The sequence below is a fragment of the Mytilus galloprovincialis genome, chromosome 14, assembly GCF_965363235.1.
Source record: "Mytilus galloprovincialis chromosome 14, xbMytGall1.hap1.1, whole genome shotgun sequence".
In the NCBI taxonomy this organism is placed as follows: domain Eukaryota; kingdom Metazoa; phylum Mollusca; class Bivalvia; order Mytilida; family Mytilidae; genus Mytilus; species Mytilus galloprovincialis.
Genome location: NC_134851.1, coordinates 63,602,976 through 63,620,812, shown reverse-complemented (window position 1 = coordinate 63,620,812; position 17,837 = coordinate 63,602,976).

Below are 17,837 nucleotides of genomic sequence, written 5' to 3'. Positions count from 1 at the left end.
ACATTCAAATTTTTTTTTTTTTTTTTTTTTTTTTTTTTTCTCGTATCCATTTTCAACATTCAACATTCGATTTCAACATTCAACATTCGATTTCAATATTCAACATTCAACATTCAAAATTTTTTTTTTTTTTTTTTCTCATTCAAATTTTTTTTTTTTTTTTTTTTTTTCTCATTCAAAATTTTTTTTTTTTTTTTTCTCATTCAAAATTTTTTTTTTTTTTTTTCTCATTCAAAATTTTTTTTTTTTTTCTCGTATCCATTTTCAGCATTCAAAATTTGATTTCAACATTCAACATTCGATTTCAATATTCAACATTCAACATTCAATTTTCAACATTCAACATTCGATTTCAACATTCAACATTCGATTTCAATATTCAACATTCAACATTCAAAATTTTTTTTTTTTTTTTTTTTTTTCTCGTATCCATTTTCAACATTCAACATTCGATTTCAACATTCAACATTCGATTTCAACATTCAACATTCGATTTCAATATTCAACATTCAACATTCAAATTTTTTTTTTTTTTTTTTTCTCATTCAAATTTTTTTTTTCTTTTTTTTCTCGTATCCATTTTTTTCAACATTCAACATTCGATTTCAACATTCAACATTCGATTGCAATATTCAACATTCAAATTTTTTTTGTTTTTTCTCGTATCCATTTTCAACATTCAATTTTTTTTTTCTTCTCGTATCCATTTTTAACATTCAACATTCGATTTCAACATTCAACATTCGATTTCAACCTTCAACATTCGATTTCAACCTTCAACATTCGATTTCAACATTCAACATTCGATTTCAACATTCGATTTTCAACTTTCAACATTCGTTTTCAACATTTAATATTCGTTTTCAACATTCGATTTTCAACTTTCAACATTCAACATTCGTTTTCAACATTCGATTTTCAACTTTCAACATTCGTTTTCAACATTCAACATTCGTTTTCAATATTCAACATTCGTTTTCAACATTCAACATTCGTTTTCAATATTCAACATTCGTTTTCAACATTCAACATTCGTTTTCAACATTCGATTTTCAACTTTCAACATTCGATTTCAACATTCAACATTCGTTTTCAACATTCAACATTCGTTTTCAACATTCGATTTTCAACTTTTAACATTCATTTTCAACTTTCAACATTCGATTTCAACATTCAACATTCGTTTTCAACATTCAACATTCGTTTTCAACATTCATTTGATTTTCAACTTTCAACATTCGATTTCAACATTCAACATTCGTTTTCAACATTCAACATTCGTTTTCAACATTTTACATTCGTTTTCAACATTCGATTTTCAACTTTCAACATTCGATTTCAACATTCAACATTCGTTTTCAACATTCAACATTCGTTTTCAATATTCAACATTCGTTTTCAACATTCAACATTCGTTTTCAATATTCAACATTCGTTTTCAACATTCAACATTCGTTTTCAACATTCGATTTTCAACTTTCAACATTCGATTTCAACATTCAACATTCGTTTTCAACATTCAACATTCGTTTTCAACATTCGATTTTCAACTTTTAACATTCATTTTCAACTTTCAACATTCGATTTCAACATTCAACATTCGTTTTCAACATTCAACATTCGTTTTCAACATTCATTTGATTTTCAACTTTCAACATTCGATTTCAACATTCAACATTCGTTTTCAACATTCAACATTCGTTTTCAACATTTTACATTCGTTTTCAACATTCGATTTTCAACTTTCAACATTCGATTTCAACATTCAACATTCGTTTTCAACATTCAACATTCGTTTTCAACATTCGATTTTCAAATTTCAACATTCGTTTTCAACATTCAACATTCGTTTTCAATATTCAACATTCGTTTTCAACATTCAACATTCGTTTTCAACATTCATTTGATTTTCAACTTTCAACATTCGATTTCAACATTCAACATTCGTTTTCAACATTCAACATTCGTTTTCAACATTTTACATTCGTTTTCAACATTCGATTTTCAACTTTCAACATTCGATTTCAACATTCAACATTCGTTTTCAACATTCAACATTCGTTTTCAACATTCGATTTTCAACATTCAACATTCGTTTTCAACATTCAACATTCGTTTTCAACATTCGATTTTCAACTTTCAACATTCGATTTCAACATTCAACATTCGTTTTCAACATTCAACATTCGTTTTCAACATTCGATTTTCAACATTCAACATTCGATTTCAACATTCAACATTCGATTTCAACATTCGATTTTCAAACATTCAATATTCGTTTTCAACATTCGATTTTCCACTTTCAACATTCGTTTTCAACATTCAACATTCGTTTTCAACATTCGATTTTCAACTTTCAACATTCGTTTTCAACATTCAACATTCGTTTTCAATATTCAACATTCGTTTTCAACATTCAAGATTCGTTTTCAACATTCGATTTTCAACTTTCAACATTCGATTTCAACATTCAACATTCGTTTTCAACATTCAACATTCGTTTTCAACATTCGATTTTCAACTTTCAACATTCATTTTCAACTTTCAACATTCGATTTCAGCATTCAACATTCGTTTTCAACATTCAACATTCGTTTTCAACATTCAACATTCGTTTTCAACATTCGATTTTCAACTTTCAACATTCGATTTCAACATTCAACATTCGTTTTCAACATTCAACATTCGTTTTCAACATTCGATTTTCAAATTTCAACATTCGTTTTCAACATTCAACATTCGTTTTCAACATTCGATTTTCAACTTTCAACATTCGTTTTCAACATTCAACATTCGTTTTCAACATTCAACATTCGTTTTCAACATTCGATTTTCAACTTTCAACATTCGTTTTCAACATTCAACATTCGTTTTCAATATTCAACATTCGTTTTCAACATTCAACATTTGTTTTCAACATTCGATTTTCAACTTTCAACATTCGATTTCAACATTCAACATTCGTTTTCAACATTCAACATTCGTTTTCAACATTCGATTTTCAACATTCAACATTCGTTTTCAACATTCGATTTTCAACTTTCAACATTCGTTTTCAGTATTCATCATTCATTTTCAACATTCAACATCCGATATCTGTGTATATTTGAGTCCATTTGTTTTTCCATTTTGAAATATCAAAATAAAAAAATAAAAAACGAGAATGTTTCCATTGTTCGGTTTTGATTTCTCGAAAACCAAAATGAAAAACAAGTGTTTTCGTTTTTTTGTGTTTTATTTTTCTACAACCAAAACGGAAAATGAAAGTGTTTTCATTTTTCATTTTTTATTTCACTAAAAACAAATTAAAAATGAAAATAAATTTTAAAGTGCAATTTTCCATTTTTCGTTTTCGAATTTACTCAAAAAGAGATTAGTATTCAATTTCAATTATTAGCCGATTTATAATGGAAACAGTTTTCCTTTCTAGTTTCACATTCTTTGTAAATTCTGCCACAGGAGGGCATTGTAAACCATGATGGTACAACGTAATGTAGACAAAATAAACCGCATGACTTCTGAATTGACATACGGTGATAAAATAATCAAAGACTTTCAAATTACCTTGTTCATACCTTTGATAAATAATAAATTATCATATTTAAATATTAAACAAATCACAAATTTAAATTGTACAATATAATATTAAGATTCATAAAGATGGTACAAATAAATAGATTTGTTACAACATGACACTTATAAGGGAGGTAATTACTTTTTAAAACTGACAAGAAAACTAGCCTAGTCGTTAAAGTATACATGCACAGCGGTTGTCAGATCAAAAGTCTTTAATAACAATCAGGAACCGGGTGCGTGAACTTTACTTTTAAGTTTAGAAAGGTCGATCTAAGATTATTAGAATTGATGACCAACGTCCATCTGCCAGTATTGTCAGTACCGTGAACATCGAGGACGATAGTATGTTTTGCTTGATAGATTGATTAAAAAACAATTTTCCGCAATTTCACAATTCAAACCTGGACAAGCATTCAATTATTTTGGCATTCGGAGCCTATAGGGTTTTTATTTTGCTTATTTGTGAAGGCTACATATATGGTGACCTGAACTAGAGGGCGTTGTTGGGGTATTATGTTATTAAGAATAGTTGACAAAAAATATAAATTATAGAGACAATGGACCAAGAAATAAATAAAAAAAGCTAGAATAATGGTGTAAAATATAAAGAGAAGAGAATAATTGGCAAAAAGTATAAAGAATAGAGAAAAATGCCTAAAATATCAAAGAATACAGAAATTAAGAACCATGAATTCAGACCATCATACTAGTTGCCTTAATCAATGTTAGTTTGTCTCTGGGAGATTTGTATTGGTTATCATACGGTTTCTCTTTATTTCGATGTCTATTAATTAGGATACGAGCTTTCATTATTTGCCAACATATTACATATCACATTATAACAAAAAATACTTTTGTTTTTTGCAAACTACTATAGATTTGCGGGTTACTGTTCTGCATAAAACCACATTGGAGGCCACTTTTTTTCAAGTGGACTTCAGCTAACCACCCTACCCTGCCATTACCGAAAAGATTATAAAACACATTTCAACGGCCATACATTTGTCCGCACAATGTGTAAAGGGGAGCTGGGTAGGCTAGCTGATGTCTACTGGAGAAAAAAATCAAGGTTGTTATTTGGCTTATTTTATTTTCAAAAGATATGACCAAAGTCGGGGTCGGACACCCAACCCAACCCTTACCGAAAATATAATAAAAATTGTCCGCACTAGTAGTACTGCAACCACAGGTCATTTTTTAAAACTTTAATGGTCCGGAAGAACACACACCTAAATTAAATAACGACGGAAAGAGGAAAACATATAAAATAAGAAAAATTGGGTCGTAAAAATCCAGAGTGGTCACAATTTTGTGAAATTGAGGTTAAAGGTCAGACCTAAAAATATCAATAATTCAACCACAAGGACAAAAAGGAGAAATATTCTGATATTTATTCAATAGAATGCTACAAAAACAATTCGATCATAAGCATATGCTATAAACGATGTTAAAATGACAAAACCTACCTATTGTTTTTATTATTAACTTGTTCTCGTCCTGAAGATGCACGAAATATTTGCCACTGGACGTTAAGCAACCAACAATCAATCAATCAATCTAATTTAAAGACGCACCAATTTTGCCTTCTTGTGCAAGTCTCATAACATCACTGATGATTCGCCCAAGGACAGCAGAATATCAAGAGAAGTTGGTTTTAGTATCACCTTGTCACACACCAAATCTCTGCGAAACTGCAATAGTACTTTCCCCCCGATCACTTGCATGCATATTTATTGCTCTGAGGTTAAACATTTACATACAATGTATTTTCACACAATATCAACTATAGCCATCATCCTGAAAAACCCTTATCCGAAGGATTTGGTTAACTTTTATGAAAAGTCAAAATTTTATTAACACAAATATAACTTATTTACAGAAAATACACGAAAGAACTACTATATATATTCAAATCACTCAAAAATAAATAAACTTATCCTACAAAATCTTCATAATCACATCGAAACTATCAAATTGATTGTGAAGGAAAAAATAAATTGTGGAGCTGATTGACAGATAAACAAGTTTCGTAATTAAAAAAGGTACAATTGATGTTTTTATTTTTGAGTTTTTGACAAAATTGTTTGGAATTTGCCCAACAAAATTTGCATGCAGTATCGCAATAATATGTTTTGTCCTCTAAAATGTCAAATACTGTTTTTGAATCATATGTTTTCTCGTTTTCAAAGAAAAGGAGCGTTACATTTCTATCTAAAAAACAGCCAACTTTAATTCTGAAAGTTTTACTTGGGGATGGTATTATATTTATTTCTTTATCATTCCGATGATCCTTGATGATATGTGCATAGAAAATATTTACGAAAATAGCGGGAAATTTAACAAAAAAAATATTTTTGGATTTTAAGGCAACTACTCAAAACCGTAAATTGAGGGGTACCCCCATTAAAGGGATAAAATACAAAAATGTGACCATGGAAACTTTTTACGACCAGACGGAAATTAAAATATAGATATTATTCTATCATTTAAAACAATTTACAGCTGTGTGTTATTCCGGACCATTAAACTCGTTAACTAAGCGTCCTTTTCGATGTCAGTTGCACGACTATAGGTGCAAAGGGACGCTTGATAGCAGAGGTTTACAGTAGAAAAAATCCAGGGTGTTGTTCTGCTTAATTTTTTCTTCTAAAGTAGTTCTCAACTTGATGTCGGATACCAAACCCAACCATTACCGGATAGTTAATAAAAACAATTCTGCGGCAAAATACTTTTATCTGCACTAGGCAAAAACGTAAGCTAGAGATATAGGGCCTACTTGATCAAAATTACAAGTTTGGATATAGCTAGGATTATTCTTTTTAAGCTAATGAATAATTTCCTTGCCCACCATACAAGTGATTACAAAATATAAACCTTTGGTCTAATCATAATCAAGCGAAATCCATTATTTCCGAGGTAGAATGTTTTGTAAAATCAGTTTTGTGTGGCCAAAAAAAAGTTAAAATCAAGAGTGCAACTTTCTTTTCTTTTAATGCAGAACAATTATTACTGTTCATGAACTATTTTACAGGATGCCGAGAATATGGAATTTCCGAAAGCTATCTACATGTATTTCATAGAATAGAGCAATTTGTCATCTTTTAAAAATAATCATAACTATTTACGATTCTGTAAACACACAAAATTGTTGACTCTTTAAAATATAAAGCGTGCAACACGCGGTATAAAATACTGAAAGCGGTTTATATTACCTGTATATAACTAATGAACCATAAAATAAAATGGTTAAGCCTAGTCTTACAAACTCCGAATTTTCATTGCAGCCGATTGCATTGAGTGTGTAGACAAAGGTAATATTATTGGTTACCTTTCTTGTTAAACCGTGAAGTCATTTTTAGGTAAGGTATACTACCCTTCTGTGGAAGTAGCCTAGTCCTACAGGCAGTTTAATTGGTTATATGTCGGACCAGTCTACTCTTAATGGAGGGTAGTTTGCCTAACCTAATAATGACTTCACCATACAGCTACAATGTAGCAAGCAATCTAACCAATAATACCACATTTGCCTACACACTCACTGAATCGGCTGTAACGTCTTTACAATTACATGTTGCAACACCTTATAAAATTATTGGGCTACAATAAATTTTTGGAAAATTACGTCAATGTGCTTTCCCAAAGGGTTTTATGCAGAACATTTCCCGGAAATTTATAATGGTAGTTTGTAAAAACAATGTCAAATTCGAAATATAACTGAACAAAGAAGTTACATACATTCAAAAGGTTGAGATATTGAAGGCCAAATAAGTTTTTATATTTCACATTCTTGCATGTCTTATATATAGTTACCAGACAGTCATTAATATAATTCTAAGGCAAAAGTAAATGTAGAGTTTCATTGGTTAAATGAAGACTACAATACAAATAAAGGATTCTCAAATGATCATTACTTTTGTTTGTAGTACAATGAGCAAATCCCGTAATCAATCAAGCAAGCAATCAATTAACAAATCAAGCAATCAACTAATCAATTATTCAATTAATACAACAGCCAAACCAAAGAGCAGAAAACAGAAAACAACCGAAGGCCACCAATAGGTCTACACTAAACTAAAATTAAATTTAAAAACAACACCATAAAACAACTAACAAAGGCCAGAGTCTCCTGACTTGGGACATGAGCAAAAATTGCGGCGGGGTTAAACATACTTTGTGAGATCTAAATCCTCCTACTATACAACTATACAACTATAGCTAGCCAATGTAGAATAAACAAACACACAACAATTTGCACAGTAACACTCAGTTTAAAAGAAATCCTAGTCCGATGTCGGAATAGGTACCAACAAAAAATCTACGCAAAATGAAACTAATTCATAAATTAAACTACTAGCAGTAACTGACATGCCAGCTCAAGACCCCAATTAAACCGATCAAAAGATTATATAGATATAAGAAGGTGTGTTATGAGTGCCAATGAGACAACTCTCCATCCAAGTCACAATTTGTAATATGGAATATGTGTACTGTGTTTCAAATTGATTAGACTGCAACGTCATCAAAAACTACCTTTACCAAAAAACTTTAACCTGAAGCCAAACAGGCCGATGAACGGAAGAACGAACAGACGCACATAACGAACAGCATAAAGTCCATAAATGGAACGTAAAAAATGTGCTGAAATTGAATGAAGGTCTGGCAAATCTCAATGAGACCATAATCGGCATATCCAAATAAATTTCCCTAAGGTCACAAACAATATCTTTCACTTAAAGATATATTGCCACTTCTTCTGCAATGTAGTATTTATCAATAATAATGTAAAAGAAACTGAATGCATGTAAATTAAAAATGATCAGGGCAGCAAACTTAGCAGTCCTTTCAATACCAATCAAACACTATACAAATATTTTTTGAATATTGTTCTCATTGGTATAAATAGTAATTTTGTTATCTGTAACTTAAAACCATATCAAATATCATTGTTTTACACATCAAGGTACTACAATCTGTTGTTACCTATGCTTCTCTTATTGTTAACAACGTCTTTATACTAAATCCACTGGATGTGGATTTGCACTGATTGACATATTTGTCTTAGATACATGATTTTTGCATTAGTTTTTATTGGCTTTGAACTAGCTGTCAGTAACTGCGATTACTCTCGGATCTGTATTTTTTTGTCCCTTTTACAGCGGATGATCGTAAAGTCATTCCGGTCTATTGTTGCGAGTCAGAGAGCTTTCCTTTACGTAACTTGCGTGTTGGACTTGTAACCGATCTATAATCTATAAATACGCGGAAACCAGAGCTCACACCGTGTTGGTGGGTAGGTGATGACTATATGATAAGCTCAGGATGTCTTTTTAAATGTTGCATATGGTGACTTGGTGATGTCTTCATTCCATGCATTGTCCCATTACTTTATATAGACAGCTTATCAGTCAACCTGATCTATCAAAGTAGCTCTACAGTAAAGTAAGACGAAAAACAAGATATACACTAACTTAGATTGGTATATACATGTACATGTATATGTATTATACTCATATAAATTCAAGTCAAATTTATATTCTAAAACAACATAAAAATAAAAAAGTGTAAAAAAAATTGCTTTTAATATATTTTGTTTGTGAGTGGCTATATTTAAAGGCATGTTTTCTAGTCTGGGTTAAGAATAAACTATTGGCTATGATTATGTGTTTTATTATGATATTTTGCGCGGGAAAGGCGGGGGATAGACAGGTTCTAAAAATGAAAAGTCTTACCTGATGTATAGAAAACAAAACACGCACAAGGAAATAGTTCCGCTAAAGTACCAATAGGTGAAATATACTGTTGTTTTCCCCGCCAGAAAAATGCTTCGGACGCAATGAATATCTATGATGAGTTTATTAATAAACTTTATACATTTTGTAACAAGGACGCAAAAGAACTTCAGTAACCATATCTTAACATATTATGAAAGCTCACGTACTTATTTATAATAAAGATAAATAAAGAAAAAAACGTATGAAAACCAATAACAATCTACCAGGGACAAAATAACGAGGACGTTACGCACGGTATTGGTACCACTTAGCGTTACACGACGTTTCTAATAAAACAACGATTTTGACGTTGTTTCACGGAAAATTTCAAACGTTGATCTTATATTTTACTCATGTGAAATGCCGCTTTAAGTACAGAGATTTTCGAAGTTGCTTCTTTATATGGTTTTATTTTTTCAAGCCGGTGCAAATACAAAATTCCATTGAATTTGAACTGATTTTTTTTTAATTGTTTGAGAAGAATTATAAATGCAAGAATAACACAAAATAACAATTTGATGTCTTGTTAAATGATTGAAATATATAAAAAGAAGATGTGGTATGATTGTCAATGAGACATCTCTCTACAAGAGACCAAAATGACACAGAAATTAATAACTATAGGTCACTGTACGGCCTTCAAAAGCAAAGCCCATATCGCATAGTCTGCTATAAAAGGCCCCGAAATGACAACGTATAACAGTTCAGACGAGAAAACTAACTGCCTAATTTTTGTAAAAGAAATGAACGAAAGAGTCTGTTTTGTACATATTTTTTGGCGTTTTGTATCTTCAAAATGTTTCAAAACATTAAAACTTAGTTTGATACTATGAGTGAAACAAATGCAGGACAAGTCTGAGGCGAATCTCTTTACTCTTAGGACGAGCGTGCTTACAACATATCACATTGGCTGTCTTTGCTTATAACCTTTTAAAAACAGTGACTTATACTTACATTATAATGCATATTATTCATTTTAACGTATAAGTAAGACCACAATCTTAATATCAACCACGATTTTATACAATTATTTTCATTTTACTAGATGTGTATTTTTAAGTAATTGCTATATGTGCATGTTTCAATGGATCAAGGTTTTTTCTCAAGCTAACAACTATGGACCAAGAATACATTCCATGCACTTTTTATATACTATTGGTTATTTTTGGTTCAGCTAGCGCTTCCATTTTCAACATATAACAGAGTATATCGGTTTACACTAAATCTTCTTTGACTTAAAAAAAAAAAAAGTTTCCGATTGATTATTTTTTATGTTTTCGGTTTCAATCTCTTTGGTTTCTATATTCGTATTAGACCTTTTCAACATCTCTCGACACCGACTAATGACACCTACAGTTTACAGGTAAAATGGATGGGTCGTCTCAAAAACAAAAACCATCATGGGTATCAATACGTTACATATTGGATTGGCGGTTATATACTGTCTTGACTATATAGCTTCAGATTATATATCAACCAAATAAATAAATAAATATATGTCTCTGTCATATAATATTCTTATTTTGTATGTATTCACGCGACATTTTATGTTGAATTGATTAAAACAAATACAGCAACCATTCTGCATCCTGATCCGCTTTCTCTTTAATTTTATGATTAAGCGAGTCTTTTACCAAATATTTGTCGCATGTAAATAACGATTCATTTGTTGGTGTAAAAGCTTTTATGAAATTTTCCATTTATGAAAAATACTTACTGAACTGTCCGTACGTCCGTATCAGATTTGTGAACACGACCAAATTGGTATTTTTCGACCAATCTTCATCTTAGTTGATGTACATATTCAATTTCTAGAGGGATAATCACATATTGATTTTGGGTCAAAATAGGGAGAAATGATCCATTGCATTTCCAGGAGGACTGTGTTCTCCTTGGAGACAACGTTTATCCAAATCGTCATCCTTTAGTTACACCATTTACAACACCTCAAATTAATTGTAAAGCATAACATTTGAGAGAAAGAGCAGAAAATTTAATCGCATGATTGCTGAATAAAGAATTCAAGTGGAACACCAAATTGGTGAATTGAAAATATAGAGAGTATTGAGTACATTATGGAGGCACCCAAAGCCAAAATTAACAGACATTGTGGAAACATGTGCCGCTCATGTCAACAGACATATTTATGATAAAACATTGATTAATTAAATATCAACTACAATTAAACATGCTTAAATGGCTTTGTTCTTTTCATTTTCCAAATTCCACCAGGACAGCTAGAAGCTCAACGTCTAAACAGATGAAATGTGACTTAAAGTCCATCATTTTCGTTATGATAAATTAAAAAAAAACCATGTTATTTGGACTCTGTAGGAAAGCTGTATCATTGTCAATGAAAGCGATAAAATCAATAATGATTTCATTTTTTTTAAAGTTTTGAGACGACCCCTCACATTTTACCTGTCGTAGTCGTTCTCAACTGTAGGTGTCGAGAGATGTTGAAAAGGTCTATTTACATTGTTTTACAAGTAGTATCAACGTACTGAAGTACTGAACATCGGATGACCGCAAGTTCTTGTTGATGGTCACAAGCAGTTGTCTCAGAAAAAAATCACATTTCTATACCTGAAACTGAGATTTATGTACAGATATATATGTTTTTATAAGACAAGTTCGTGCGTGGATGATGAATAAAATTAATTCAACCTCACTGCTTTAATATCTATTACATTGTGGTGATACAAATCAGTATAATCTGATGTGTTGTTTATATTTATATTATATTAATATTTGTATATAGCAGTTACATGTATGTATAATTTTCATGGTATAACATTCTATTCTACGATTCTAATAAAAGTGCAGTACACATGCATGGTGTACACTCTTCTATCACAATTCGATTTTTCCAATATATTGGATTTGAGAAGACATTCATAATTTCCAACAAAACTTTCTTGTGATATTCTTCCGCATGCGTTAACACATTTCTTTTGTACGTGTGCATAGATTTTAATGCATATAAATATTTCTAACGACACAATATGTTTGTATTATTAATTTCCGTTCTTATTAGTATTCATTGCAGATATGAATTTATAACAAGCGATAAGATAATTATTATGTTATTTTGTACTCGATGATATATATCCGCGTATTTATACGATCGGTTACCAGTCAAAAACGAAATTATGGTTAAACTTCATTCTGTCACACTACTACTAAATGTAATTACCCTTTTTTTCATACACATATTGCTAGGTACATTTGTAGATGTACTCACAGTAGGTAAAAAAAAATAATCGTTAGCTATACTGAAATTTTATGACATACGAGTATTTCTCTGATAAAACTTTTTGTTAAATGAGTCGATGTGACATAAAAAAAAATGATTGCACATTTTACTGAAATTTTCACGACTAAGGAGTACTTTTTCTCAAAAGATTTATTGTGAGAATTTTCATTCATGTGTAAAGCTTCGAATCTTTTAATATCAAAGTTTTTTTACGGGTTGAGCAGCAAATTGGGACATTTTTTCTCTTTTTTATTTATTTTTTCTGACGATCTTCCTCCTCTTATAGTTAAAAACGTCTATTACTTCATTTAAGGTTAAATGTATACAATATAGTTGTAAAATTTTAAACCATTGTACTTACTAATGAATCCGCGCTTGGATTTCAAAGACGCGCATAAAACAAAATTGTAACAGCGGGACACCCTTAAAATGACGTTATAGGCATCGAAATGAGCATTTTTTTTTCATTAGAAAATAGACAAAGCACAAATTCATCTATTTCATTGATTTCTATGGTTTATTTCCTTTCGAATGATATGCATAACATGGCTATTTATTGAAAAGGATAAGAGCTTGAATTTTAATAACCGCCATCTAACCCATATTTCCAAAGTGACACCAATATCGTGCGCAACGTCGTTGCTTTAGACAACTAGTATAATTGTCTCAAAGTGGGGGTTTTCGTTTCTGTATTCTGTAATACTAGAACCATAGTTTTACTTTAGGCCATTTATGTCGAGCCTTCGACTTTAGTCGAAAAAGCGAGACATAGCGATCAAAAGCTAGAACAAAATGTATCTAAAAGAAAATTTTGTTAAAATTTTGTACCTGTGTATCTGTATTTTACTTATAAATGGACTTACATTATTTATGTATGTGCCTGTCCCAAGTCAGGAGCCTGTAATTCAGTCGTTGTCGTTTGTTTATGTGTTACATATTTGTTTTTCGTTCATTTTTTTACATAAATAAGGCCGTTAGTTTTCTCGTTTGAATTGTTTTACTTTGTCTTTTCGGCTTTTATAGCTGACTACGTGGTATTGGCTTTGCTCATTGTTGAAGGCCGTACGGTGACCTATAGTTGTTAATGTTTGTGTCATTTTGGTCTTTTGTGGATAGTTGTCTTATTGGCAATCATACCACATCTTCTTTTTTATATATTAGTATTTCTTCCAGTCTATATTACAGACAGTCTGCAGTTAAGGTTTTTAAAACATTCTGCATTTTTACCAAACGTGGACAGAAGCTTCTTAGAATCATAAGATAGTATTAAGAGGAATATATTTTATTGATTTTATTCCTCTTTTGTTGAGCCTGCGATTAACAGCATAAGTAGGCTAGACACTGGGTTCCGCGAAACCCTTAATAATGTTTATCTATATACTCTTTAAATTATGGTGTGAGCCATTTTTCTCTATTCTTCATACTTTTTGCCAGTTAACTTATTCTCTTTATATTTGAACACCTCATTATTTTATTTTATTCATTTTTGTTCCATTGTCTCTAATATTCAATCCCCGCTATTCTCTATTCCTTAAACGCCATTCACACCTTCTAGTTTAAGTGACCATATAGCCTTCACAAATGAGCAATATTCATACTGAATAGACTCCGAATGGCAAACAAATTGAAAGCTACTCGCGGTTTTAAATGTGAATTTGCAGAACGTTTTGCGACAATACCGGCAAGGAACCGGCAGCCCTGTATTTGTTTTTGCGGGGAAATAAATAAGCGGAACCGGACCATTTATACCCATTTGACAATAGCCACAATAGTAAAATTTAGAGGATAGTCACTGTTATGTCTTATCATCTTAGATCATCTCCAAACTTAAGACTAAAGACCACGCACCCTTATTGTTTAGATTGAAAAAGACTTTTGCATATAATCCGTCGACATAATCTCCGATTAAAATCTTTTTGATCTGACAATCTCTGACCTGTGAATCTATACTCTAAGTTTAACGTGCTAGTTTTCTTGTCAGTTTAAAAAAGTAATTACCTCCCTTGTTAGTGTCATGTTGTAATCAATCTGTTTTTTTGTACCATCTTTATGTAATATTATATTGTACAATTTAAATTTGTGATCTGTTTAATATCTAAATGTAACAAATTAATCTTTATCAAAGATATAAACAATTTAATTTGAAAGTCTTAGATTACTTTATCACCGTAGTTCAAAACAAATGTTGAATCTTAAAATCAAGCGTTGAATAATACAATTACAAGAATGTCAAAATCAAATTTTGAGAATGGTAATTTTTGAAAACAAATTGTGAATGTTGGAATGTTGAATACATCGAATGATGAAAACGAATGTTGAATGTTGAAAACGAACATTGAATATTGAAAACGAATGTTGAAAGTTGAAAATCGAATGTTGAAAAATGAATGTTGAAAGTTGTAAATCGAATGTTGAAAACGAATGTTGAATGTTGAAAACGAATGTTGAATGTTGAAAATGAATGTTGAAAGTTGAAAATCGAATGTTGAAAACGAATGTTGAATGTTGAAAACGAATGTTGAAAGTTGAAAATCGAATGTTGAAAACAATTGTTGAATGTTGAAAATCGAATGTTGAAAACGAATGTTGAATGTTGAATGTTGAAATCGAATGTTGGAAAATCGAATGTTGAAAACAAATGTTGAATGTTGAAAACGAATGTTGAATATTGAAAACGAATGTTGAATGTTGAAAACGAATGTTGAAAGTTGAAAATCGAATGTTGAAAACGAATGTTGCATGTTGAAAACGAATGTTGAATGTTGAAAACGAATGTTGAAAGTTGAAAATCGAATGTTGAAAACGAATGTTGAATGTTGAAAACGAATGTTGAAAGTTGAAAATCGAATGTTGAAAACGAATGTTGAATGTTGAAATCGAATGTTGAAAGTTGAAAATCGAATGTTGAAAACGAATGTTGAATGTTGAAAACGAATGTTGAATGTTGAAAACGAATGTTGAAAGTTGAAAATCGAATGTTGAAAACGAATGTTGAATGTTGAAAACGAATGTTGAAAGTTGAAAATCGAATGTTGAAAACGAATGTTGAATGTTGAAAACGAATGTTGAATGTTAAAAACGAATGTTGAATGTTGAAAGCGAATGTTGAAAGTTGAAAATGAATGTTGAAAGTTGAAAATCGAATGTTGAAAACAAATGTTGAATGTTGAAAACGAATGTTGAATATTGAAAACGAATGTTGAATGTTGAAAACGAATGTTGAAAGTTGAAAATCGAATGTTGAAAACGAATGTTGAATGTTGAAAACGAATGTTGAATGTTGAAAACGAATGTTGAAAGTTGAAAATCGAATGTTGAAAACGAATGTTGAATGTTGAAAACGAATGTTGAAAGTTGAAAATCGAATGTTGAAAACGAATGTTGAATGTTGAAATCGAATGTTGAAAGTTGAAAATCAAATGTTGAAAACGAATGTTGAAAGTTGAAAATCGAATGTTGAAAACGAATGTTGAATGTTGAAAACGAATGTTGAAAGTTGAAAATCGAATGTTGAAAACGAATGTTGAATGTTGAAAACGAATGTTGAATGTTAAAAACGAATGTTGAATGTTGAAAGCGAATGTTGAAAGTTGAAAATGAATGTTGAAAGTTGAAAATCGAATGTTGAAAACGAATGTTGAATGTTGAAAACGAATGTTGAATGTTGAAATCGAATGTTGAAAGTTGAAAATCGAATGTTGAAAACGAATGTTGAATGTTGAAAACGAATGTTGAATATTGAAAACGAATGTTGAATGTTGAAAACGAATGTTGAATATTGAAAACGAATGTTGAATGTTGAAAACGAATGTTGAAAGTTGAAAATCGAATGTTGAAAACAAATGTTGAATGTTGAAAACGAATGTTGAAAGTGGAATATCGAATGTTGAAAACGATAATTGAATGTTAAAAACGAATGTTGAAAGTTGAAAATCGAATGTTGAAATCGAATGTTGAATGTTGAAATCGAATGTTGAATGTTGAAATCGAATGTTGAATGTTGAAATCGAATGTTGAATGTTGAAAATGGATACGAGAAAAAAAAAAAAAAAAAATTTGAATGTTGAATGTTGAATATTGAAATCGAATGTTGAATGTTGAAATCGAATGTTGAATGTTGAAAATTGAATGTTGAATATTGAAATCGAATGTTGAATGTTGAATATTGAAATCGAATGTTGAATGTTGAATATTGAAATCGAATGTTGAATGTTGAAATCAAATGTTGAATGTTGAAAATGGATACGAGAAAAAAAAAAAAAATTTGAATGTTGAATGTTGAATATTGAAATCGAATGTTGAATGTTGAAAATGGATACGAAAAAAAAAAAAAAAAAAATTTTGAATGTTGAATGTTGAATATTGAAATCGAATGTTGAATGTTGAAATCGAATGTTGAATGTTGAAATCAAATGTTGAATGTTGAAAATGGATACGAGAAAAAAAAAAACAAAAAAAAAAAATTTGAATGAGAAAAAAAAAAAAAAAAAAAATTTTGAATGTTGAATGTTGAATATTGAAATCGAATGTTGAATATTGAAATCAAATGTTGAATGTTGAAAATGGATACGAGAAAAAAAAAAAAAAAAAAAATTTGAATGAGAAAAAAAAAAAAAAAAAAAATTTTGAATGTTGAATGTTGAATATTGAAATCGAATGTTGAATATTGAAATTGAAATCGAATGTTGAATATTGAAATCGAATGTTGAATGTTGAAAATGGATACGAAAAAAAAAAAAAAAAAAAAAAAAAAAAATTTTGAATGTTGAATGTTGAATATTGAAATCGAATGTTGAATGTTGAAATCGAATGTTGAATGTTGAAATCAAATGTTGAATGTTGAAAATGGATACGAGAAAAAAAAAAAAAATAAATTTGAATGAGAAAAAAAAAAAAAAAAAAATTTTGAATGTTGAATGTTGAATATTGAAATCGAATGTTGAATATTGAAATCGAATGTTGAATATTGAAATCGAATGTTGAATGTTGAAAATGGATACGAAAAAAAAAAAAAAAAAAAAAAAAAAAAATTTTGAATGTTGAATGTTGAATATTGAAATCGAATGTTGAATGTTGAAATCGAATGTTGAATGTTGAAATCGAATGTTGAATGTTGAAAATGGATACGAGAAAAAAAAAAAAAAAAAATTTGAATGTTGAATGTTGAATGTTGAATATTGAACCAACTTGACATCCGTAAATGTAACTCCTTGTTGATTTAATTTGGTTCTTCA